Raw genomic sequence first — 26,403 nt, 5'->3', positions numbered from 1 at the left:
ATATTCACAATATAGACAGATAACACTATTGAAATAATTTCACCCAAAAAAAAACTTTTCAAAACAATTTTCAATAACCATGGAGACCCATCAACGCATCCTCAACTGAAAATTATTTTACAATATCCATTTCATTTTATTTACAATTGAGATTCAGAGATACCTGAATAAGAGATGGAGAGAAGAGAAAGAGGTTGGCGTTAGAAAGCTAAAAGTCTGAATTTTTGAAACTGTCTTTGGAAGAGATAGAGGTTGGCGGTAGAAAGCTGCAAGTCAGGAGTTTTGAAACTGTCTTTTGAAGAGATAGAGGTTGGCGTTAGAAAGCTAAAGGGTTGATGTTTCGAAATTGTGAAAGGTAGGTAGAGCAAAAGGAGGGGAGATAGAAAGCGGTTGGCGTTAAAGAGTAAATACCATACGACTTGGGTTGAACGTAAGATACATGTAGGTTTGGGCCTTATAGTGGATAACACTAACATAAGTAACATATAATTAAAGTTATAAAGGTTGGGCTTTATGATGGAGATAGTGGTAGAAATTATTTTCTTTTTAATAGTATTTTAAAATTAAGAGAAAATTTTAGATAAAAAATATTTTGAAATTATAGGAGATATTTAGGAAATAGAAGGGTAACGACATGGCCGCTGATGTAGCTTAACAGGAACGAAGCAACATTAAATGCCACGCTTCAGCTTTTAGTATTATATAGATAGGGGAAATTTAGGAAATAGAAGGGTAATGACATGGCAGCCGATATGGCTCAACAAGAACGAAGCAACATAAAATGCCACGCTTCAGCTTTTAGTATTATATAAAATATAGATGTGATATAAATCTAATTCGTTGTTTCTGATTTTTTTTAATATATATAAAAAAAAGAAGAATAGATTTTTAAATATTAAAAACAGATGAACTTCTATCTATATTTTCAAGTACTGACTAGTATGTCATGCTTGGAATGCCAGCCTGATGTGGTCGTGAATTGTGCGGCACTCTCGGTACCTCGGTGTCTGTGAAATGGATCCTGCTGCTTCGCTCTCTGTTTATGTGCCATCTTCTCTTGTTGATTGGTTATCAAACTTTAACGAGGGTAGTACCCTTTTGATTCACTTGTCAACTGATCAAGGCAAGGACTGCTGAAATTACTAGAGGAAATAAAAGTAGAAAATGTAATTACCATGAATTGTTATGTATTCTTATTTTTTGTATATATGGTCCTGGAGTCTTAAGATAACAAGAGTGCAGACCTACGTCTTATAAGAATTAATATCTGAAGCTTGACCTATTTATCAAAAAAATATCTGAAGCTTGAGTTTAAGCCTAATTAAGCTGCAACACAAACCTGTCACTACTGGTTTTTTTTTTTTTTTTTTTTTTTGTAAATAAAAAAATAGCTTAAGGGATACTTTAAATTTCATTTTAGAGGTGGCTGCAATTCTTTAGTCAACTCAAAAGCCTAAACACCAAACATGGCAAGATTAAAGTACATTCATAGGCCTATATTGCAATTGAGTGAATTGACCACAACACTTTTTGGCTTAATTCCTCTTTTCTCAAGTCTCATCTCAAGTCTCATCTTGGGGCAATTACACATTATGATTTTTTTCCATGTCAATGACAGCATGCATATAAGTTATAACATACCAGTGCAAGTAAATACAGTAAATAACCTTTCTTGGGTTCTGGTCCAGGCATTTTCTTTCCATTATTATTAGTCATCTTAAGCTTAGTTTCTCACACCTGAAAAATTGTTAGTACCTTGACTAGTTGGATTGTGAAATTACACTTGCACCTAGTGGATCTTGAATCCTTGTCCTCACCCTCCACCTTGTTCTTATGGCAAGAGAAACTGCTATTTGAGCTCTAAGTCATTGACCTTTTCTATTTTTCATTTCGCTTGACAAATCAAATCTCAGATACAGTTATTCCCTGTCTCATCCATTTATGTTTCTATTTGGCCTTAAAATATTTGTGGCTAGATTGTCTCTGATGTAAGTTCCCAAACAGTTTATGAAAGGGTGAAGTCCTTCTACAAGGAAGAAGATGAAACTGTTCCTGTGAACTTTTATGGAAAATCAAAAGTGGCAGCAGAGCAGTTTGTTTCTGAATTTTGAGAAGCAGTATCATTTTTGGGCCACAGACTAGCTCACCTGTTCCAAAATCGCTTCCAATTTAGGTGTGTACGTATAATGTAGACCTTATGTTGTACATTCACATGTTTATTGGCTATTATCTTAGCTGCATCTGATTAGAGACTACTAAATGTAGTGGCTTTATAAGTGATTGGAAGAATAAATTGTCTTTCTCGCACCAGATCTGAGTGCTTGTTACTGATGGCTATGTTCTAAGCAAATGCATTTGTTTTAAAGTTCTCTTCTTGTTGCTTTCAATATATTGTTTGCCCATATTGTTCTGCAACCTGCCAAATCCTTGCTATGAGAATGATCCCTTTCCTTATGAAAGTGTCATCCATTCCTTATAGTCATCATTTCCCAGGTTTAAAGTTTAAACTCTTCTGTGTTGAAATTTTGCCTCTTTATGGTTTATAAAATTGGATATACCATTAATAGAATGATTCGAAACTGATCTTGTTTGCCAGTTCACTATCTTAAAATAGAGAAAAACCAAAAATATAATAAAATTACAATCATAGGTAATCTGATTAAGTTACCTTGATCTTATAGATGCCAGAACAAGTTATGTTTACTGGCTTTTGACTGATTTATAAACGAGTTGTGGGGAATTCTTCCCACTTTGAACTGAATTGCACAGACATGCAGAGTTTACTCCATTGATGTGTTGCACACCAAAACTAAATTATACTGTTCACTATTCTTGGCTAACATTTTTGTGGCCAACATGACAACTGACAACATAACAAAAGGATGGAGTTACAGATAGTGGAATTGATTTGTTGGAGATAGGACTAATAATAATATAAGCACTAGCAATTTTTCATGTAATTGGCAATTACCATCCAGTGGAAACATCAACAGCCAGTACTCGGAAAATGTTTTCTTTTTTTACCAAAATGATTTTAAGCGGTCTAAGGAAATTGAAGCTATAGTTTTCGGTTTACGTAATGTGTGTGACGAGTCAATAATTTTTCAAAGTCATTTATTGTTGTTATTGACTTTTCAAGTGACTGGTTTAAATGTGTGGCCATGAGATAGGTCTGGCTTGGAGAGAGAGATGGGGGAGGGGGGGGTACCTTTTTATAGGATGGGTACATTACAGATATAGAAAGTTTTATTGGGATGATTATATTTTTACAGCTTTAGAAAGCAGTTGATAAATGGGATATTATGATTACTTTGTACATGACCAAAAGAGTGGCTCTTAATTGATGCAGTGGGTTGATGGTGTCCTCTCTAAAGGAAAAAAGATGGACTTCTTCCATGGCGAGTTTGGCTGCCCAGTGTGTGTCAAGGATGTTTTAGCTATCATACGAGCTTTGACAAGCAGATGGATATCAGGTATAATTCTACAATATCGAAGTTTAAATACTGGTAACATAGATGATAAACTTAACATGTTATTTTTTCACCTTATCATTCATTTGGTTCTTACATTCAGGATATCCATCTTCTGGTAAATGACAGTCTTGATTAAGGTGTGGGCGATGTGGCAATATCAAAATTGCCTTCTGTTCTTTAATACCACGCTAATGATACTTTTGAATGCTTTGTTTGTGGAAGAGTATCCCTATGAAAGGAAAGAGTGTCCAAATCTGGAGCCTTTATGTTTTATTTGTGGTTATATTTTATGGATGTTGCCAAACTTCTGCCTTTTCTATATGCTTTGACTTCTCTCTCTCTCTGCTGAATTGTATGTCTGTATTAATGATTTTGACAATCAAAATTGTTGAACCAGAGGGTAATCAAATGCAGTTGCTACTAGATGTTGGTGGACCAGATAGGGTATCTCGGGTACAAAGGGTTGAGGCTGTGGTAGATTTCAGAGGATGCAATACGCCGTTAATCAAAGCAGTGTCTGCATCTTCGGTATGTATAGCATTTATGATTTAATCCTTAATTTTTAAAATGCCTGAGAACCAGGTTTTTACCTGCCTTTTCTTCATTTGCTGTCTTGATCATTGTGCACCATCACTTCATTTCATCCCCTAACCATCTATCAGCTCACCTGTTGGATGCACATTTCTTATTATATTTACTAGCTTATGATAATTCACTTCATTGGATCATGCAATCACATTGATTATTATGATAATTCACTTCATTTGTTCTTTAAATAATTCTCCAGGTTGATCGAGGCATCAAGTCCCCGGCTGACATATCCATGAATATAACCAAACTAGTTCAGACCCTTAATTTTTCTCCCACTTAATTCACAGATGGAGTCAAATTGACACTCACTACTAGGTCTAAATCTTGAGGACATGAAGATGTTGTAATTTCTGTAGTTTCTAATTTGTACAAGTGCTATTGCCAGGGGTAGTATGAACGATGATTCACAATACTAGGCCCCAATTGACCCCGATTATCTTTCCAAGTCCACTGCTCTTTGTTGAGTTCATAGATATGCTTCTCATGCCTTGAAACAAGGAGAGAAATAGAGAATAAAAGTGTTTTTCTTTTATCATCCTTCCCATAATTTTGTTTTCCTTTATGGGGAAAAAAATGTATGAGTGTTACTTATAGATATGTCTATTTGGTATAGTCTCTTTTTCTGCCTTTTGCAAATAGGTTGTATGAACAAGTTCAAACCTTAAAAAAACAACTTTCAAATTGCTTGAAAAAATTATTTTCACATATTGAAAGGATTTTTTTTTTTTTTTTTTTTTGGAACTTTGTCAAAACTACTTGAAATTGATTTCATTTTTAAACCTCTTTAATATTATACTTTTTATTTTTGCTAAACAAACCTTTATTATAACTAGTAAGTTACCCTTGCAATGCACGGATAATGTTATAATGTTTTATGTAAGATGGTTTTGGAGAATGTTGTATATGTATTATAGCATAATTATTATAAAACTCTATTAGTAATGAGATCATCATAAAAAGTAATAATTATAAATTACACATACATATCCACTATAATTATTCAATTGAAATGAGAAATAATATAAAAAATAACTTTGGAGGAATATTATAAAATAAAAGTTGATATAGAATGTGTCTTTTTTTTTTTTTTCTCTTTCGATATAGAATGTGTCTTTTTTTTTTCTTTTTTTTTCTCTTTCTCCTTAATTCTAAAATAAATTACACATCCCAAACACTCACAGTTAATCACATCATTTACAAAACCCATAAATCACCTTAATATCAAAATCGTAACTGCCGTTGTCACTCAATATAAAATGTAAGCCCTCATTCCTTGGTTGTAACCAACTCATACGGGTTAGGATTAGATGAAACAACAATGTTAGATCTAGGTAGGTTTTGTCAAAAGATTGAAAGTAAATGACATTGTTTTTGGTCTATGTGTATTTGATATGGGATGACATGAATAGCTATGGGTAGGTATACATAAAGGGGTAGAAGTGTAAGAGGTGAAATTGTGAATTCAAATACAAAGAGTTTTGTATGTGTGTGTGAATGTTGAAAAGTCTAGAAATATTGAATTAAAGGATACAAAGAATATTTATTTTTTAATTAGGAAAGTCTTGAAACATTGAACCAAATGAAACAAAAAGTCAATATTTAATTTTTTTTTTCTTATCTCTGATGTGGCACTTGAGAATATTTCAATTCTCTTTGCATAGAATGCGCCACTTGACAGAACTTTATACTTTTTCACATAAGGTTTCTGCTTTTATATATACTAGTCGCAAACCCGTGCTATGCACGGGAACCTACCTATTTGTGAGGTAGATTAAAATAATTTTATAAAAAATTTAAGAAACTACACCATTGCATGATTTGCTCTTGTATGACTTCAATTTGTGTTACAATTTGATGAAGAAGATATTGCTTGAACATGCAATGAATTATAAAAATTTTGTCAGAAAATTTCAAATACTGCAAAAAATAATTCAAAAATCCAGATATTAAAACTTCTGAAAGACCAAAAATTATTAAAAAATTAAATGATTCACTGCTTAGAAATTATTGAAACAAAACAAAATATATATGACTAAACAATAGAGAAATGTAAGGGAAAATGGATTATGTAAGGACACGATTCCTGCGCGGCCCAGTGACATTTTTGGGTTCACGCGGGAGAGATCCCTCACAATACAATTTGTAGAGAGTGGGCTTGAAAAGCTTGGGCTTGGTCACGGGACGATGGTCCGGTCTGGATTTCAGAGAGGTCCCTGTGGAAAGTGGACTGGGCCTAAACGTTTAAAGCCCCGCCGTGCTGCCACTTCTGAGAATGGGCTCCTCGGACTTAATCCGAGGACCCTTGTGGTCCTTTCCGGCTGTCCAACGGAGGACCTTCTCTATTCTCTGCATGGATCGTTCCGGCGATCTTATTCATGAAGTCTTTCTCTTTTCCTCCCCCCACTAGATTCACTTACTTCTCCTTTTATACTAGCGTGCGTTCGATGTCCTTCGTCCACGTGTAGGGTCAGTCTTTACAAATACTGACATTGGTCCCATCAGTCTAATCCCGGAATTGTTGGGGATGACTTGATAAAGCTGCAGAGTACGGTTCTGTCAGGCATTGGGCCTTATCCAGAAGGGTATTTAGGGTAATCGCCCCAAGGTATTTTGGATTTCCTCCCGAATTTGTCCCTTTATTCTGGGGGGATTATGGGCCTGCCGAGGACTAGACTGTCCTCGGCTGCCTCCCAAAATTGGTCTGTGCTCTGCGTCATGGAGCTTGGGCTACAATTCTCCTCGGATTGGGCCCTCGGACTCTCTAAGGGTGAATGGGCCTGGTCCACGAATTGTTGGGCCCCACAATAGCCCCTCAAAACCCTTCTATCCGAATTCCGGATTGGAAAGGAGGGTTTTGGCAAACCCGGGCCCTTAATATGGCCCATTTAGCTTGATCCCGCATTTATGTGAGCGGTTTCCCAGGAAGTTAGGCGGTTTTTGAGGGATTCCTTTTAATCCGCTCGGAATCTGCTCCTGCCGCTTGGATGTCCCAGACGCGCCCTTAATGAATCCCCTTAACGAGGCTCATTTATATCCGGCGGCTCATTTGATAAGGTGGAGAAGTGAAACGGACGCCTCTTTTTTCTTCAGATTCTTTGGGAAAGTTGAATACATTTAATGCCATCCGTTCTGCTCTTCCTATAAGTAGGCAAGCAGGAGGCCATCACTTTCGTACTAACCCCCTTCCCTTCTTATGAGATCACGACAAATGATGAAGAAATCATGCCCCTCCTCTAGACACCATATTCTGATAAAACTTGAAATGGCTCGATCAGGGCAAGGGTGGCGCAGACTTAAGATCCGTCCCGCCTCTCTTTTAGCCAAAATCCGAAGCAGGGGCTCATCACGCCGAACTCTTGGCGTGACTGAGTCGAGAATACCCAATATCAGCACCACCCGGCTCCTCATGAGCGTACCTAATATGGCACCAACGTGTTAGGAGTCAGGGCTGAGGCAGGGGCTAAGTGCTTCTGCTTCTCCCTCTTTTGCTCCTCGGTGCCCTCCTCCACCTTCTTCTTATAGTCTTCCCAGCACCAGTTCCGTCTTGGTGCCTTCCCTTTTCCCTCTTTTGTTCCTTTTCTTTCTTTTCATCCCTACTCTCTTCTTCTCCTCCTTCTTTACTCATGTCCTCCATCTTCCTCATTCATCTCCTCCATCTTCTTCAATTCTTCTTCCTTCTCCTTCAATTCTTCTTCCTTCTCCTTCAGTTCTTCTCCCTTCTCCTTCAGTTCTTCTCCCTTGTTCTTCATCCTTTTCCGAAGGAGGTTCTTGTCACGATATGAGCAATGTTGAGACAGAGACTGAAGAGACCTTGAAGATGAGTTTAGAAGAAGCCTGACTGTTTACTTCTCTGTACTGCGAGTGTTATCGTTGCTTTAGCAGTTCTTCTTTTGTATAGGCTTGTTTGAGCCCTTTTTCGTACATTGTAATAATCTCTTATATTAATAAAAGTGTTTACTATTTCATTTTGCATATTCCGTTTATGTTTTTGTATATTGGTAAACGCTGCTCGGCTCAATGAGAAAGTATCTAAAACCGATGACAACTAAGACCAAAATACTTGATAATAAAAAGATGTTGCCATAACTTTAATATAAGTGTTTGGCCCAATAAGGCCGACCAGTGAAAAGTAATAATTACCATGCTGGCCGAGGAGAGAACTGGAGGTTTGATGCCGTGTTTGGGTCCGAGGACCATACAAGGCCTTGACTCTATCCAAAACTCGTAATAATAATAGTTTTTATACTTGGTTTCCCCATAGGCTTGAGTCCGAGGACCATGCAAGGCCTTGGTTCAGTCCAAAACTCGTAATAATAATAGTTTTTATACTTGGTTTCCCCATAGGCTTGAGTCCGAGGACCATGCAAGGCCTTGGTTCAGTCCAAAACTCGTAATAATAATAGTTTTTATACTTGGTTTCCCCATAGGCTTGAGTCCGAGGACCATGCAAGGCCTTGGTTCAGTCCAAAACTTGTAATAATAATAGTTTTTATACTTGGTTTCCCCATAGGCTTGAGTCCGAGGACCATGCAAGGCCTTGGTTCAGTCCAAAACTTATAATAATAATAGTTTTTATACTTGGTTTCCCCATAGGCTTGAGTCCGAGGACCATGCAAGGCCTTGGTTCTGTTTCATTCCCTCTCCTTAGGTACCCCGTACGCAGCCGGGCAGGAGGTTGTCCCTGGCATTAGTTATTACCCGGCGTGGGCCGTAGTCCGTGGGCTATCATGTAGCAGGGGCATGGGCCGCGAATTTTCTAGGCCCACAGATCAGGAGATATTTCCATAGTCTTTGGCCACGCGGCACTTTTGGGTGTCCCGATGTTCGAGGTGCACCTCCACGAGGCTCCTTTAGTCTTGTCGTTGCAGAGGTTTGTTGGAAGTCGAGCTGGAGACGTTTTGTCTGTAGCGTTCCTTGGGAAGCTGCGCTAATTAAATGCCACCACCCTATCTCCTCAAATAAATAAGAGAGCAAGTTTCTTTGCCTAGGCACCAGCTCCTTAGTCTCCTCCTTCAGCTCCCTTCCGCAGTAAGTCATGTTTGAGACGAGGGTCGGGGAAGAAAAACTCTCTCCGCCGCAAAGGCGCCACGTTCTCCTAAGGCTCAGAAGAGTGATATACGGGCAACGAAGGCGTAGATTCAAAGAGATATTCCCTTATGACAGAGGGGAGAGGGTGTTTCCCACGCTTTTAGTCAAAATCCGAAGCAGGTTCTGGTCATGCCAGATTTTTGGTATGTCCGAAGAAGGAATTTCCACCATCAGCACTGTCTACCTTGTAGCCGGCAAATTTCTGCGGGGGCTCCCCAACTTCCGGCTCCCTGCACCTTCTTTGTAGATGGTGTTAGCCTGAGGTCAGGTTCTTTTGCTGCCTGAGTTTCGGGCACGTGAAAGCGTAGAGGATGAAACGAGGTCTTGAGGCAGTAGCCAACCTCTCCTCTGTGCTACCTGCATCCTCCCACTGCGGCGTGAGGCTCAAGTTGGGCTCCTTTGCTGCCGGAGCTATGGGCATGCGAAAGCATGGGGGAAGGGACAAGGCCTCGAAGCAGTAGCCAACCTCTCGTCTGTGCTACCTCCTCGGCCTTCTCTTGCTTTCTTGCAACTTTCCTTTCTATCATGTAGCAAGTTTTATCACAAGTTGATTTCAGCTTCTGTTGTATGCTGTACTGTTTCTTTGTTTTAATAAAAAAGGAAATTTTGCCTACTTATTTTGAATACTGCTCTTTTGGCAACATTATTTTGTGGAAGGGTGTGCTCCCTGTGTTTGTTTCTTCAATGATACTTAGAGCAGGAAGTTTTGAAACATAATCCAATCAATTCTAATGTACCAACACTACCAAACATTACGGCAATAATTCATAGCAAGTTTAACTCAGGAAACTAGCAAAGATAACAATTGAATATTCTGTGATAAATATGAGTACCGTCCGAGGAGTTGACGGAGGGTAAAGAACTCAAATCGTTTCTCAGAGGACGTATTGCCCTACGTCGCGTCGATTCCCTTGGTGCTGCAGATATAAGAGCAGACTTGCGAATCCCCGCAATTTGGGAACTGACCCAATGGCGAGTGGAGAGCTTTCCTCAGATGAATCCAAATTCTACGTAATGTAGTTTTTCCTTACGAGTAGTTGGTTTTCCCATAGGTTTGAGTCCGAAGACCATACAAGACCTTGGTTCTGTCCACAACTCGTGATATTTATCTCTTGCACTTGGTTTCCCCATAGGTTTGAGTCCGAGGACCATGCAAGACCTTGGTTCTGTCCAGAGTTTATGAGATTTGTTTTTCGTGTTTGGTTTCCCCACAGGCTTGAGTCCGTGGACCATGCAAGGCCTTGGTTCTGTCCAAAACTTTTGATATTGATCTCTTGTACTTGGTTTCCCCATAGGTTTGAGTCCGAGGACCATGCAAGACCTTGGTTCTGTCCAAAGTTTGAGATTTGTTTTTCGTGTTTGGTTTCCCCACAGGCTTGAGTCCGTGGACCATGCAAGGCCTTGGTTCTGTCCAAAACTTTTGATATTGATCTCTTGTACTTGGTTTCCCCATAGGTTTGAGTCCGAGGACCATGCAAGACCTTGGTTCTGTCCAAAGTTTATGAGATTTGTTTTTCGTGTTTGGTTTCCCCACAGGCTTGAGTCCGTGGACCATGCAAGGCCTTGGTTCTGTCCAAAACTTTTGATATTGATCTCTTGTACTTGGTTTCCCCATAGGTTTGAGTCCGAGGACCATGCAAGACCTTGGTTCTGTCCAAAGTTTATGAGATTTGTTTTTCGTGTTTGGTTTCCCCACAGGCTTGAGTCCGTGGACCATGCAAGGCCTTGGTTCTGTCCAAAACTTTTGATATTGATCTCTTGTACTTGGTTTCCCCATAGGTTTGAGTCCGAGGACCATGCAAGACCTTGGTTCTGTCCAAAGTTTATGAGATTTGTTTTTTGTATTTGTTTGTTTTTCGGATGTAAGCCCCTAGATCAGGGCGGGGAGAGCCGGCTTGAGGCCAAGAGCCCCTAGGGCGGCCTACGCCATGGGCGCTGCAAGGAGTAGCCCCTAGCAGAAGTTTATGTCGGAACAACAGCTGCACGTCAAAAGAGACGGCGGAAGCTCCGTGAATTTTTGCTTAGTAGAGAGTTGACTCCACCGCCACCTGCGCCAAGCGCGCATGCTTCCCACAGACGGCGCCAATTGTAAGGACACGATTCCTGCGCGGCCCAGTGACATTTTTGGGTTCACGCGGGAGAGATCCCTCACAATACAATTTGTAGAGAGTGGGCTTGAAAAGCTTGGGCTTGGTCACGGGACGATGGTCCGGTCTGGATTTCAGAGAGGTCCCTGTGGAAAGTGGACTGGGCCTAAACGTTTAAAGCCCCGCCGTGCTGCCACTTCTGAGAATGGGCTCCTCGGACTTGATCCGAGGACCCTTATGGTCCTTTCCGGCTGTCCAACGGAGGACCTTCTCTATTCTCTGCATGGATCGTTCCGGCGATCTTATTCATGAAGTCTTTCTTTTTTCCTCTCCCCCCACTAGATTCACTTACTTCTCCTTTTATACTAGCGTGCGTTCGATGTCCTTCGTCCACGTGTAGGGTCAGTCTTTACAAATACTGACATTGGTCCCATCAGTCTAATCCCGGAATTGTTGGGGATGACTTGATAAAGCTGCAGAGTACGGTTCTGTCAGGCATTGGGCCTTATCCAGAAGGGTATTTAGGGTAATCGCCCCAAGGTATTTTGGATTTCCTCCCGAATTTGTCCCTTTATTCTGGGGGGATTATGGGCCTGCCGAGGACTAGACTGTCCTCAGCTGCCTCCCAAAATTGGTCTGTGCTCTGCGTCATGGAGCTTGGGCTACAATTCTCCTCGGATTGGGCCCTCGGACTCTCTAAGGGTGAATGGGCCTGGTCCACGAATTGTTGGGCCCCACAATAATATTATATATATGTATAATATTAATGTATGCTTAAATTAGTTGAAATAATTAAGTACTTGTTAATTCACCAAAGTAATATGTTCATATTTTTTTATTATATAAAACTTAAGATAATTTTAATTCACTAAATTTGTGCTTTGTGTCAAGAGCATTATAACTTAACTGATTGGTACAAACTAATGTTTCTTGTAAGGACACGATTCGTGGCGGACCGTAACGGTGTTGGGTTCGCACGCAAAAAGGTCCAAACAATATCATTTGTAGAGCGTGGGTTTGGAAGGCTAGGCCTTGGTCGACAGGCGGTGGGTTTTTCGTGGTGTTCATACAAGGTTAAGTTTTCCTTCACCCATGGAGTCTTTTTCCTGGAGGTGGGCTGGGAGGCTCTGGTTTTTGGCCATTTTTTCCAACCCCCTCCCTAGATTACTTATTTTTCCTTTTATACTAGCCTGCGTCCACTGTCCTTCGTCCACGTATAGGGTCAACATTTCCAAGACTGATAGTTGTCCCATCAGTCTAATCCCAGAATTGTGGGGGATGATTGATAAGGCTGGAGAGTACGGCTCTGCTAGATGCATAGTCTTATCTGGGAAGGGTCATAAGGGTAACTTTCCCAAGATATTTTAGGTCTCTTTTCAAGTTTAGTTCAATTCCGATTTTACCCCTTTATTCCGGTAGGATTTTGGATCTGCCGAGGACTGAACTGTCCTCGACTGTATTCCAAAACAGTTTTGTGCTCCGTGTTTATCAGGCTTGGGCCATAGCTCTCCTCGGCTTGGGCCTTCGGACTCTCCACGAGCAAATGGGCCTGGCCCATAGATTATTGGGCCCCACAATAGCCCCTCAAAACCCGGCTGTCCAACCTCTTGGTTGGAAAGGGGGGTTTTGGTGATGCCGAACCTCTTCCTACGGCCCAATCAATTTGGCCTATTAATAATGCTGGCGGCTCTTCATCTGTCCAAGAAATGCACCGGTCTATGAGTCAGTTTTTTGTTTTCGCGCTTGATGCGCTCTTATCGTTTGGGTATTCAAAACGCGCTTTTAATGACCACTATTTACGAGACTACTTTAATTCGGCGGTTTGTTTTGATGGGGTGGAGAAACGGAACCGGCATGTTTGTGTTGGCAGATTCCTTTGGAGATCTGAACCTATTAAATGTCTCCCGCTCCACCCTCTGTATAAGAAGGAAGGGAAGAGGTTATTATTTTTGTAAAGAATCCCTTTTCATCCTTCTGAGATTTGAAATACTTGGCCTTCCCTAGGGTTCATTTTACCCACTGGTTTATACATTAAATCGTGATACACTTTACCATAACAAATAATGAAGAAACCACACCCCTCCTCAAAGCGTCATGTTCTAATAAAGCTAGAAATGGCTCGGTCAGGGTAAGGATGGCGGAGGCTTAAGATTCGTCTTACCTTCCTTTCAGCCAAAATCCGAAGCAGGGACTCGTCACGTCAAACTTTCGGCGTGATTGAGTCGAGAACACCCATCATCAGTACTAACCGCGCTCTCATGAGCATACCTAATATGGTTCCAGTGTGTTGGGAGTCAGGATCGAGGCAGGGACCAAGTGCCCCTGCTTCTTCCTCTCTTCCTTCACTGGTGCTATCCTCCGTCTCCCTTTCTTAGTCTTCCCAGCACCAGATCCATCTTGGTGCTTTCACTTCTCCCTCTTTTACTCCTTTTTCTTTCTTTTCATCTCTTCTCTCTTCTTCTCCTCCTTCTTTACTCATGTCCTCCATCTTCTTCATTCATCTCCTCTATCTTCTTCATTGATTTCTTCCTTACTATTTCCTTCTCCTTCATTTTTCCCAAAGAAGGTTCTTATCGTAATATGAGCAGTATTGAGGCGGAGATTGGAGAGACTTTGAAGACGAGTTTAAAAGACGCCTGACAGTTTACTTATCTGTACTACGGATATAATTGTTGTTTAGGCAATTCACATTTTGTATAGGCTCGTTTGAGCCCTTTTTTGTACGTTGTAATAATTTTTCGTATTAATAAAAATTGTTATTATTTTATTTCGCATGTTTTGTCTCTATGCCCTTTTTTTTTTTAAATTTACAAACGCTGCTCGGCACCATAATATAGCATCTAAATCAATGACGACTAAGACCAAAATACTTGATAATAAAAAGAGGTCGCCATAACTTTAATAGAAATGCTTGGCACAATAAGGCTGACCAGTGAAAAGTAATACTTACCCCATGCTAGCCGAGGAGAAAAACGAAGGCTTGATGCCGTGTGGGGAATAACCATTTGAAGATATGTCACCCACCAAATGAACAGCCTTCTTATACGACTAAATGCTGGGGCGTTCCACCACCTTCCTTACACCTTTATTGGCCTTAACATTTTATGGTGTTTAAGCCGTGGATGAAGTGACCTGACATTTTTATCAAGTAACCCATCTTACGAAATTCAAACCTTTTCTTATCCAAGTATTTGGTTTCCCCATTGGCTTGGGTCCAAGGACCATACAAGGCCTTGGTTCTGTCCAAGACTTGTAATAATTATAATTTTTTGTACTTGGTTTCCCCATAGGCTTGGGTCCGAGGACCATGCAAGGCCTTGGTTCTGTCCGAAACTTGTAATAATTATAATTTTTTGCACTTGGTTTCCCCATTGGCTTGGGTCTGAGGACCATGCAAGGCCTTAGTTCTGTCCCTGGGCTCCTACGCTGAACGGGCCTGGGTCGCGAATTTACTGGGCCCATAAATTAAGAGGTATTTCCGTAGTCTTTGATGACGCAGTACTTTTTGGCGTCCCAGTGTTCGAGGAGCTCCTTCTCGAGACTCCTTTAGCCTCAGGGTTGCAGACGACGTTGGAAATCGAGCCAGAGACATTTTGTCTGTAGCGTTCCTTGGGACGCTGCGTGAATTAAATGCCACCGGTCTACTTCTAGGCATAAATAGGATAGGGGGTCACTTCACTTGCACATGAACTCTCCTGTTCCCTTCAGAACCATACTTCTTCCATATCCGTGATCTCTCTTTCTAGTGCCATGCCTCAAAACAAGATGCTTGAGGCGTGGATAGGGATGAAAGGTCTCCGCACGCTTCAGAGGCACCGAATCCTCAAGGTGATATGGTATGGACAAGGATGGCACAGATTCAGGAGAATATTCCAGTTCGACAGAGGGGAAAGGGTGTTTCTCCCTCTTTTAGTCAAAATCCGAAGCAGGTTCTGGTCATGCCAGATTTTTGGTATGTCAGAAGAAGGAATTTCCGCCATCAGCACCGTCTGCCTTGTAGCAGGCAAATTTTTGCGGGGACTCCCCAACTTCCGGCTCCCTGCACCTTTTCCGTAGATGGTGTTAGCCTGAGGTTAGGTTCCCTGCACCTCTTCTTCACCGGTGCAGGCCCCAAGTTGAGTTCTTTTGCTACCTGAGTTATGGGCGTGCAAAAGCATTGAGGAGGAATAAGGTCTCGAGGCAGTAGCCAACTTCTCCTCTGTGCTTCCTCCTCGGCTTTATCTTCACTCTCTTGTATTTTTTGTTACTTACGTAGTTAGCTTCAATGTAAGTTTTGTTTCAGCTTTTCATTGTACACTGTACTGTTCCTTTGTCTTAATAAAATATGTGTCTATTTCTTTATACATATCTTTCTTCTCCATAACAACTACTTTATGCATGAATATTAAATATAAGCTTGCCCTTAATGATATTCCAGGCAGAAAAATGCCTTAACACAGATTCCTACTAGTTTAAACTTACAAATATTATCAAGCATAACAAGGTTAATCCTCAATAAATTAAACTCTTGGAACTAACCGGGATAACCGCTGAGTGCTGCGCGATGCATGCTAGAGCGATGTCTGAGAATGATAAACTCTAAATAATTCATCCGAGAGGGTAGCCGAGTAGCGGGGGACTTTGGTTGTGCTTTTGGGTAATATGTTGCGCCGTATCGCATCAACCCCTTTGATACTGGGGATTCGAGGGTAGACCGAGGAATCCGCGCAATCAAGGTATTAACCCATCTGTTGACACGGAGTTCTCTTCGGATGGATTTCGAGGTTTATGGGCCATAGTTTTTTTTTCAAATAGTTGGTTCCTCATCCAAGTAGTTGGTTTCCCCATAGGCTTGAGTTCGAGGACTATGCAATGCCCTGGTTCTGTCCAAAACCTAGTTTTCCACATCCAGGTAGTTGGTTTCCCCAGAGGCTTGAGTCCGAGGACTATGCAATGCCCTGGTTTTGTCCAGAACCTAGTTTTCCACATCCAGGTAGTTGACTTCCCTAGAGGCTTGAGTCCGTGGACCATGCAATGCCTTGAATCTGTTCAAAACCTAGTTTTCCACATCCAGGTAGTTGGTCTCCCCAGAGGCTTGAGTCCGTGGACCATGCAATGCCTTGGTTCTGTCTAAAACCTAGTTTTCTACATCCAGGTAGTTGGTTTCCCCAGAGGCTTGAGTCCGTGGACCATGCAATGCCTTGGTTCTGTCCAAAACCTAGTTTTCCACATCTAGGTAGTTGGTTTCCCCAGAGGCTTGAGTCCGTGGACCATGCAATGCCTTGGTTCTGTCCAAAACCTAGTTTTCCACATCCAGGTAGTTGTTTCCCAGAGGCTTGAGTCAGCAATGCCTTGGTTCTGTCCAAAACTAGTTTTCCACATCAGGTAGTTGGTTTCTTGAGTCCGAGGACTATGCAATGCCTTGGTTCTGTCCAAAACCTAGTTTTCCACATCTAGGTAGTTGGTTTCCCCAGAGGCTTGAGTCCGAGGACTATGCAATGCCTTGGTTCTGTCCAAAACCTAGTTTTCCACATCCAGGTAGTTGGTTTCCCCAGAGGCTTGAGTCCGTGAACCATGCAATGCCTTGGTTCTGTCCAAAACCTAGTTTTCCACATCCAGGTAGTTGGTTTCCCCAGAGACTTGAGTCCGTGGACCATGCAATGCCTTGGTTCTGTCCAAAACCTAGTTTTCCACATCCAGGTAGTTGGTTTCCCCAGAGGCTTGAGTCCGTGGACCATGCAATGCCTTGGTTCTGTCCAAAACCTAGTTTTCTCTTTGTGTGGGGTCTTGGCTTTAGGGGAGTTAGCTCCTCAGCCAAGCCCCTAGAGTTTATCTATACGATTAACGCTACCAAGTGCCTAGTTTGCTCTTTACGGGGGACCTTGGCTTTAAGGGAGTTAGCTCCTCAACCAAGCCCCTAGTCAAGAAACGTAGTCCTTAGCAGAACTTTATACTAGAACTCTATAACCAACGGTTAGAAATAACGAAGAAACTCTATCGACCCACTTTCTATACCAACACACAAGCCTTTCCCACAGACGGCGCCAATTGTAAGGACACGATTCGTGGCGGACCGTAACGGTGTCGGGTTCGCACGCAAAAAGGCCCAAACAATATCATTTGTAGAGCGTGGGTTTGGAAGGCTAGGCCTTGGTCGACAGGCGGTGGGTTTTCGTGGTGTTCATACAAGGTTAAGTTTTCCTTCACCCATGGAGTCTTTCTCCTGGAGGTGGGCTGGGAGGCTCTGGTTTTTGGCCATTTTTCCCAACCCCCTCCCTAGATTACTTATTTTTCCTTTTATACTAGCCTGCGTCTACTGTCCTTCGTCCACGTATAGGGTCAACATTTCCAAGACTGATACTTGTCCCATCAGTCTAATCCCAGAATTGTGGGGGATGATTGATAAGGCTGGAGAGTACGGCTCTGCTAGATGCAGAGTCTTATCTGGGAAGGGTCATAAGGGTAACTTTCCCAAGATATTTTAGGTCTCTTTTCAAGTTTAGTCCAATTCCGATTTTACCCCTTTATTCCGGTAGGATTTTGGATCTGCCGAGGACTGAACTGTCCTCGGCTGTATTCCAAAACAGTTTTGTGCTCCGTGTTTATCGGGCTTGGGCCATAGCTCTCTTCGGCTTGGGCCTTCGGACTCTCCACGAGCAAATGGGCCTGGCCCATAGATTATTGGGCCCCACATTTCTTATAGAGACTTTCCAAGGTTCATATCTTCCCATCCCCCATTGTATGTAACTATCGAATAACTTTTCAAAAAAATTGCTATGTAATTAACAAGAGTAATTATAGGGTAAATGCATTTTTTTTTCATGTATTAATTATTCATTGGTGTTGCCCTAATTATTAATGAATAGTAAATTTATATAATTATTTCTATAATTTTTTTAAAGAATCAAACTAATTATTAAACACAGACACTTATTTCCATTCACATTCTTGCTCAGATTGAGTTGCTCTTGTAAAATTGAAATAATCTAAAATAAACGATAAAAGGGAAGCCAATTACCTGCAATCAAAGAATATAAAAGTGTCTTTTTTTTTTTTTTTTTTTTTTTTTTTGAGGAGAAAGAATATAAAAGATAATTGTGCACTTTAAAGATGAAAACAAAATTTTGTCAGTTCACTCAATCAATTATTTTATATTCTTAATTATCCTTTTTTTTTAATGACGTGTTATATAACTGAAATTGATTAGCTATTTAAATATTATATCAAATACTATGTTATTATATTTGAGACATAATATAATTTCTTACAGAATACTTCAAACTGCCCCACACGGAACATCATCTAGTATGGCAAAAGGGCATTGGAGTTAGGAGTTACATCACCATCATGGTCCAATATGCAAGTCGTTGTTTCATTAAAAAAAAAAAAAATACAAAAACAATATGCATATCGTTGTAGCCAGTAAAATAGAGATCGCTTGTACTTCTTATATGTATAATATACAGTATGTAGTCTTTTGATATTAGCTTTATGCAAAATAGAGGGCAAGCATACAATCATCTAATTAATCAGAAGATCTAGAGTGTGTCGACGCAGGTGAAACAGTAAAATTACCAATACATAATATGGCTTTTCCTTATTAAGAAGTTAATTAATCCATTGATGTCTTTTGCATTTTTTGAAGGGCAGAAAATCAATGTGGCTACTGGCTACTGTGGACTATGAAGATGCCATCACTTATATAATTATTTTTATATAAATTTGATTGTTATAGTAAAAGGAAAGGATTTAAATTCTAGATATTTTCATTAAAAACATTAAAAAGTGTTAATTAAAACTATTAAAAAAAAAGAGTCAGAGCTCTCGGCAATGCCATCACTTAGTTATAGATTATAAAACACACCAACTTTATAAGTTATTAAATATGAAATAATAAACCAAGAGTCTTGTAATTGTAATTCAATTGACACTTCAAGGTATTTTCAACAGAGATGTAGCTGCTCCATCAATTATTGAATAAGCCAAGAGTTAAGAAAAAAAATTATACTCTAACCTAATCTAAGTGTATGAGTATGAAATTCTCTTTTGGAGACTTGAACCTCCCACATCCTACAAGCACTTATACTTGTGGAGTGACCACGCATTATGGGTGTGCAGTAGTAATAAGTTAAGAGTGTTGCAGTTAACACTTTATGGTATTTTCAACAGAGATGTTTAGAAATCAAATCATTGTTCTATCAATTATTGAATTATGAAAAAAAATAAAATAAAATAATCAAAGAAAAACAAAAAAGACTAGAACTTAATAAAATTCTACATGATGTGATGTATGTCGGTGAGACAAGTTGTTCCTAAGTTTATGCAGGAGATGGACAACAATGTATATCAGTCTAGAATTATGACTTACTTTTTTAAGTACATCATTACAGGCGGTTGGCAAATTTTATGTTTCTAAGACTTGAATAGGATGATTGGAATCACTTCTGTAAATATAAGTTTCATCAATGTGTGGACATAGCTAGGAGAGATTATTAAAAATATATATATTGAACTATCATATGGCTTTAATTATTCTTAAAAATGTTTTTATATTTTAATGTGGGATTGCATCATCACATTTTGTTCTTAGCCTCAACGGAGGAGATTTAATTGTTTTTTATTGAGTTAAAAGAGATCACATTTCTTTTAGCTGTCCAGAATTCTAACGATGAATTAATACGACAGAGAGAGAGAGAGTAGATGTTGTTAATGCGTCACTGTAAGCAGATGAGGTTGATCAATAGGTTATAATGCCGTAGCTTCAAATTTATGTATCTTCTGTTATTTTGTATTTGTTTAAGAATAAGAAGAGTGACAGAGTTTCCACATTGCCTTCCATGTAAAGGTTATGGTATTGGTCACTATTCTTTGGAGTTAGGGTATGGTAGAATGTTTGCTAAGTGAAGAAGACATTCAGAAACATGAACTCCCCATCCTTCATGTCTCCAACTACCTGTGGGGTCTCAAAACTTCTCTTATATATTTTAGTTTCTTGTTTTCTTCCCTTTGTCATTTTGTTGCTTCTCTAATCTGTGGTTGTTCAAACGTTGGTTATGTTGTTTTATGATACAGTCATATCTGCAATCAACTCCTTTGTTAGGCCCAAGCTCATAACCATAAATTGCTCGCCAATAAACACGTGCATTAAGTAGCTGTTTTTCAAACATTAAGAAGACGTGCTTAACAATGCATCATTGGGAGTCCATGAAGTATACGTGTAAATATAGAGATTGTCCCAAGAGTATACAATCGTTAAAGCAGTAAATCGATTTAATTGCAAAAGGTTAGGAAGACAACTACAGACCATTGACTTTATGAATTACTAGTTGGTTTTAATTATAATGGGCCACTTTGCGAAATCCCTTTGAAGAAACCTAACTTGAAAACGAGAAGTGAGAAAAAAGAAAGAAAGACATTTAATCTTTTCAAAAAGAAGAAAAAAAGAAAGCAGAGGCCAGGTTGCATTATGAAGTGAGCCAAAACTGTTCACTTAGCAAAAACTACTTCTAAAGCAAGGATGAAACTTTTGTCATCAAAATGTATGGAAAAATCCCCTAATGTACAAGTTAAATAATAATTAATATTCAATTATAAGTTGTAATATATAGATTTCGAAAAGTAAAGTACACTTATCAATAATTTATTTTCTAAGAATATATAAAAACATCACTTAGTGAAGTATTAAATACATCTTAACTTTCCTAAAAAGAAAAGGCCGAAATACTTTCTTGATTTGCTAGTCTCTAAAACTAGACTACTAATTAAACGTTTTTGGTCCATAAAATTTCAAGTGAGTACTATTTATTGGTATGTGGAGTTAAGAAAATGAGCATCATTCGTCCATTCATCAAGTTCTGTTAGTTTCTTTGAGTATGTATCTACAAAGCAATGACGTGACATTACAGCCATTTTATTATTTTAAAAAAAAAAAAAAAAAAAAAAAAAAAAAAAAAAAAAAAAAAAAAACACATCACAAATGGGTTAGCTCAAAGAATTTGGGTTTCAACATATTAAACCCGTTATAAATTACTAGTTTTTTTTTTTTTTTGAAAATACTATTTTGGTTTCTACAATTTGGAGTTTCTATGTTTTTGTTTGTTTGAGTCTTTGAGTTTGAACATTGATTTTCCAACCTTTATCACACCCACCCTAAAAATAATAATAATAATAATAGTTAGTCGCTAACTTGTGCAATGCAGGGGAAAACTATTGTGTAAGTAGATGTTAACAACTATGAGTCTCTTCCACTTTGATTGTACGTAGTCGCTAACCTGTACAATGTGCACGGAATAATTTGAGAAAAATAATATATATTTACTTTGCCTAAAAACTCACTTTAAAATAAATAGGCTGGCTTTCTACTCATAATATGACTCAACATACTCAAAAACTGGAATCGTGTTTGATTAAAGGAAAATTGAACAATATCAACTATTGCAAAATGGTAAAAGAACAAAAATATATAACAAATGAAAGTTTTCCATTATGTTTCTTCTTTCTTTTACTTATTAGGAAAAAAATAGCAATAATAAAAGCATATCAATCAATCTATTGAATTTGATTTGAATACAGCTTAGAATGCAAAAAAATGGACTTTCTCCTATAATTGAAAAACTTCAATTTGGACTCTTTTCATATGCTATGCACTAAAGTCCTGGCTATTGTAGACAATAATTTGAGACAATAATAAACACCGTTTCCCCTTGGATCATGACAATAGAAAGAACTTGCAACATCTAATATTCAGTGAGGTAAAAGAGATGACAATCCAACTACAAAGAAGACAACTCAAAACAAAATTGTATATAATTGATATTAAGATATTGTTGTTACTTAATGTCACCGATCACAAAAATATAAAGAGATGTATATAGGTTGCTACTCCAAGTATACTTTGTTATCCATTAGAAACTGTTGGTTGAAATAGACACATCCATCATCAAAAGTTTAGGTAACACATTAATAACATAAAACTACCTGTCAAGCGTTAGTTTTAAAACCAACACATGGTATGTAATAAACTAATAATTTTTTTTTAAAAAATGGTCTTCAAATTGGGATAAGCAAATAAAAGTAGCATTAAATAGAGACACAACTACTAAAATGGCTTTCACATCAATATCTAAAAATTCCTAAGGAAATAATATTCTCACTAACTACACACATGACATATCATGTAATTTACACACTTAGCTTTGAACTCATCATTGATACAATTCTCCTAGATAAAACTTTAAAAGATATCTGAATTTATACATGAATCATAAATATGATTGGAGAGAACAAAGCAAACCATTTTTAGTGCTGAATGAGTGAGCATTGAACTGCAATCCATGGTGGTTCCCCTGCAATGCTTGTGTAGAAACAACCTAAACAATAGAGGATATGAGGAAAACAAATTAGACTTTGAAACATGGAACCACTAATCAGATTGAAAAAGAATACATAAATCCCAACTAAGTCCTCAGGATAATAATATCAAATTCTTGGTGAAAAAATAATTTATAAATATGTGTGTGTGTGTGTGTGATGAAAGAATTTATAGTAATAGTGGAGACAGCAAGAACACTCTGCTCACACCAAGCATGATACTTAAGCAAAAAATAGAAACCAACAAAAAATTAAAAAACTCCCATCTGAAAAACCAAATATCAAATAGATAATCATGACTTCAATTAAATCAAAGGGAGCCTAGCAGTTACCTAAAAGCTTCAATCAAGAGTTCAAAACATAGTTCCATAGAATTTGGGAGTAACAATGGCAACTATTAGTATATATACTGCCCTACATAGTTCCTTGCTTCTTTTTTTATATATAGGTTATAAAAATTCATTGAAACAAAAAGGAAAATGGTTTTACCTTATGGAAGAATAAATATACAAATTCAAAATGTTAACTCCTAAAATCTAACTTATGATATCTGTGAATCCATGAAAATTCAATGAAGAATCTGAGGCCACAACCTGCACCCACTCAATAAGAGTCCTTCAAAACAGAAGATTTTCTAAAACAAGACCCAATAACTATATAGCATCAAATCAACTGTGCCTAAAATTATTATTAAACCCCATAACTATCTACAACACACAGCCCATAAATATCATTGAAAATTCTGAAACCGCAATCTACATCAATTTGAATTAATTTTTTAGCCAAAATAAATTAATCATCAGGCTGACTCTTAGGCCTTTCAAAAACACAGAAGAAAAAAAATCATTAAATCAATACTATCTCCACTATGAAACCCATCGATATTTACAATATTTTCTTACAAAACCTGTAGAATTTGAAATCCCTAAATCAATAGAAAACCTAATTGAAGACATATAATTAAAACAAAACTTTGAGGCTCTGTTCCATTTAAACCAATTTCAATCTAAATTTTAACCCATATCAACCAAATAAAATTGATACTTGAAAAAGATCAGATTGGAAAAGGATCCAAATTCTTCAAGTTAGTCTTGAAAATCAAATGCCCAGAATGGGGGCCAAAAAATAATCAATGCCCAGATGATAAAAACTCAAGAACAAAATAACCATGAATCAAAATTGACATCAGTCAGAGGAGTTGTGGCCGAGAAAAGAAGGAGGGAGCTGCATTGAATGAGAGAGTTAAAGAAGAAGGAGATGGGAGTGAGTTTGAAATAGAGAGAATTTGATCGAGGGTATTGTTACGGCTGAGTTTGGATTTGAGAGATAGTTTTGAGAGCATAGGAAGAAAAAATTAACTACGTAGGGTTTTTTGTTTGCGGCTGATTTCTGGGTTTAGGCTCCTCTCGTAGTTGTGTTTTAATAAGAATCGGGTTTGTAATTTGTATTTGGTGGGAAAAAAAAGAATTTATTATTTATATAAGCATTGGACATGGAAAATTGTGAAAATTTCAAAGGTTTCGGTTTTATATATATATATATATAGATAGATAATAAATAATGCTAGATCCAAGCGTGGCTTATTTATTAATCAGGACCACCTCGAATTGATTTTTTTATTTTTTTTATATACACTTAAAAAGTAAAATTTTAAATTAATATGTGTTATTGACCACCTTATAAAAAAAATTGCATGCCCTAAATAAAAATTTGAGCCCTCTAAATATAAAATTTGATCTCTCCAAAATTTTGGTCCATTAAAGATCGGACCAAAAAAATTGTGAGAAATGCTATGTTCACACATTTTCACAATACTTTCACAAATAAATCCTAAATAGCAGGTTGTTATTGACTGTTACTAGTAGAGAAAAATGTCATTTCAGTGGTAGATTTAAATTAGAACCAATAACGATTTACTGTTTAGGATTTGTTATGAAAATATTGCGGACATAACACTTTTCAAAAATTGCTAAAACAAATAAAAATTAGCCAAATCAAATGTTTAATTGCGATTTTTTAAATTGTGTTTCAAAAGAAATATTTGAAAATCACTATATGTGTATATATATATATATATATATTATTATTATTATTATTATTTTTTCTTCTTCTTCTTCTAAAAAATGCACATTTTCGTATAGTTAGTCTGTTAGATTTTGCTTTAGTCTTTAGCTGAATTTTTTGAATTTATGTGATACTTGTTGTACACATGCATTACACTAAAGTAATACTTGAATACATTATTCAAAATGATTAATGTAACGGTTGAATTTCTAAGTTGAATATATTAAATGAACTTATAGTTTACCATTTATTTTTTTGCTAACACTATGAACAAATTTCTTATAAGGAAACCAAATGTATTGCAAGGTTCATCTTCTAACCAAATTTGTATTGACTTGAAGAATTTTGTTTTAGATCCTAGCTTATGAGAAAATAGTTAGTTAAAAAAATTTGGGGTTTTGGTTTTAGACCCCATATCTTAACGTTGAAGTAGGGCAAGGGGCTTCCCTGTGGAACATAGTATCGATGATATTGGATCGCCCTTTCCTTTACTGGAAGTTGATCCCTGTTGCCCAAATAAAAGAAAATGTTGGTTGATCTATTAAGAAAAGGGTGGGGTTCTTGCACTGCCCTCCAAAGTTAGTCTCCTACAGGGACGGAACTAAGCTTGGGCTTTGGGGGTAATGGTCCCCCCCTAATTTAAAAAAAAAAATTAGTATATATATAGGTATTAATTTTAGCAATTTTGTTTTATAAAATTATACTTTGCCCCCCTAACAATATCATTGATTCTTTAAAGAGAAATAGCATAGTCACAAACTTTTCTACAATATTTTAACAAAGTGTTAAGATAGAAAATTCTTATTGGTTTGTATCTGAGCTCACCACTTATGTCATTTTTTTACTTACCAATAACACTCACCACATTACTAATTTATAAAACAAGTTTGTATCGTTCACATTTTTCTATTTTTAAAGGTCATAATATATATATATATATATATATATATTTATATATATCTAAAATCTAAACCAAAATATACAAGTCCAAAAACACTAGCACAACAACAAAAATTACTAATAGCAAAACTAAAAAAAATTAAGTCCAACCAACAAATTTTACCCAAAACAAACAACCTGACCCTTTAAAAAAAATTTTGCAAAATAATTTTATCCTTACCTAGCAGCAAACACACACATCAAAGGCCAAAAAAAAAAAAAAAAAACCCTCAACGTCTAAGTAGCAAAGCTGGATGCTAGAGTTATTGCACGTAACTAGAGCCGCCCCCCTAATTCCAAGTCCTAACTTCGTCCCTGGTCTCCTACATTTTCTCATCCAAATGATCAAGATGAAATAATAATAGCATATTTACAAAAAAGTTCTTGTCAACCTCTTGGCCATGATTTCTCTAAAAAAGAAATAAGTGAAGCATTGCATCAATTAAATCCTAATTAGTTTATAGAATACAAAAAATTGGTAGGAATAGATCATAAAAGAGGATGATATAGTCTGTTTATATTGTTATCTATTTAGGCAAGATGTTAGTAGTTGAATGTGGATCGATAGTATAATAATTGTTTGGTTGGATACATTAAAAAAGATGTAACTAATAGTATTGATAATGAAACTATTATACGATGATTTCAAAATATGAGAATACCTAGAGGGAAATTTTAAAACTTTATATATTTGCGTATAATATATATATATATATATATATATTGGGTAAGGTCAATATATTTAAGTTTTTTAATTAAATTTTGTTTAATTTAAGTTTATTTTTTCATAACTACTTGATAAAAATTCCTGA

At 37.6% G+C, this 26,403-nt stretch overlaps 1 pseudogene; it reads left to right on the top strand.

Moving 5' to 3' along the window:
• The window catches only part of LOC115980324, a 9,485-nt pseudogene extending 4,889 nt beyond the window's left edge, over positions 1–4,596 (top strand).
• Positions 4,597–26,403: the final 21,807 nt, after the last annotated feature.

Source organism: Quercus lobata, chromosome 3 (genome assembly GCF_001633185.2).
Source record: "Quercus lobata isolate SW786 chromosome 3, ValleyOak3.0 Primary Assembly, whole genome shotgun sequence".
Classification (NCBI taxonomy): domain Eukaryota; kingdom Viridiplantae; phylum Streptophyta; class Magnoliopsida; order Fagales; family Fagaceae; genus Quercus; species Quercus lobata.
The sequence above is the reverse complement of the archived record's forward strand: the minus strand, read 5'-3'. Positions and strand labels throughout refer to the sequence as shown.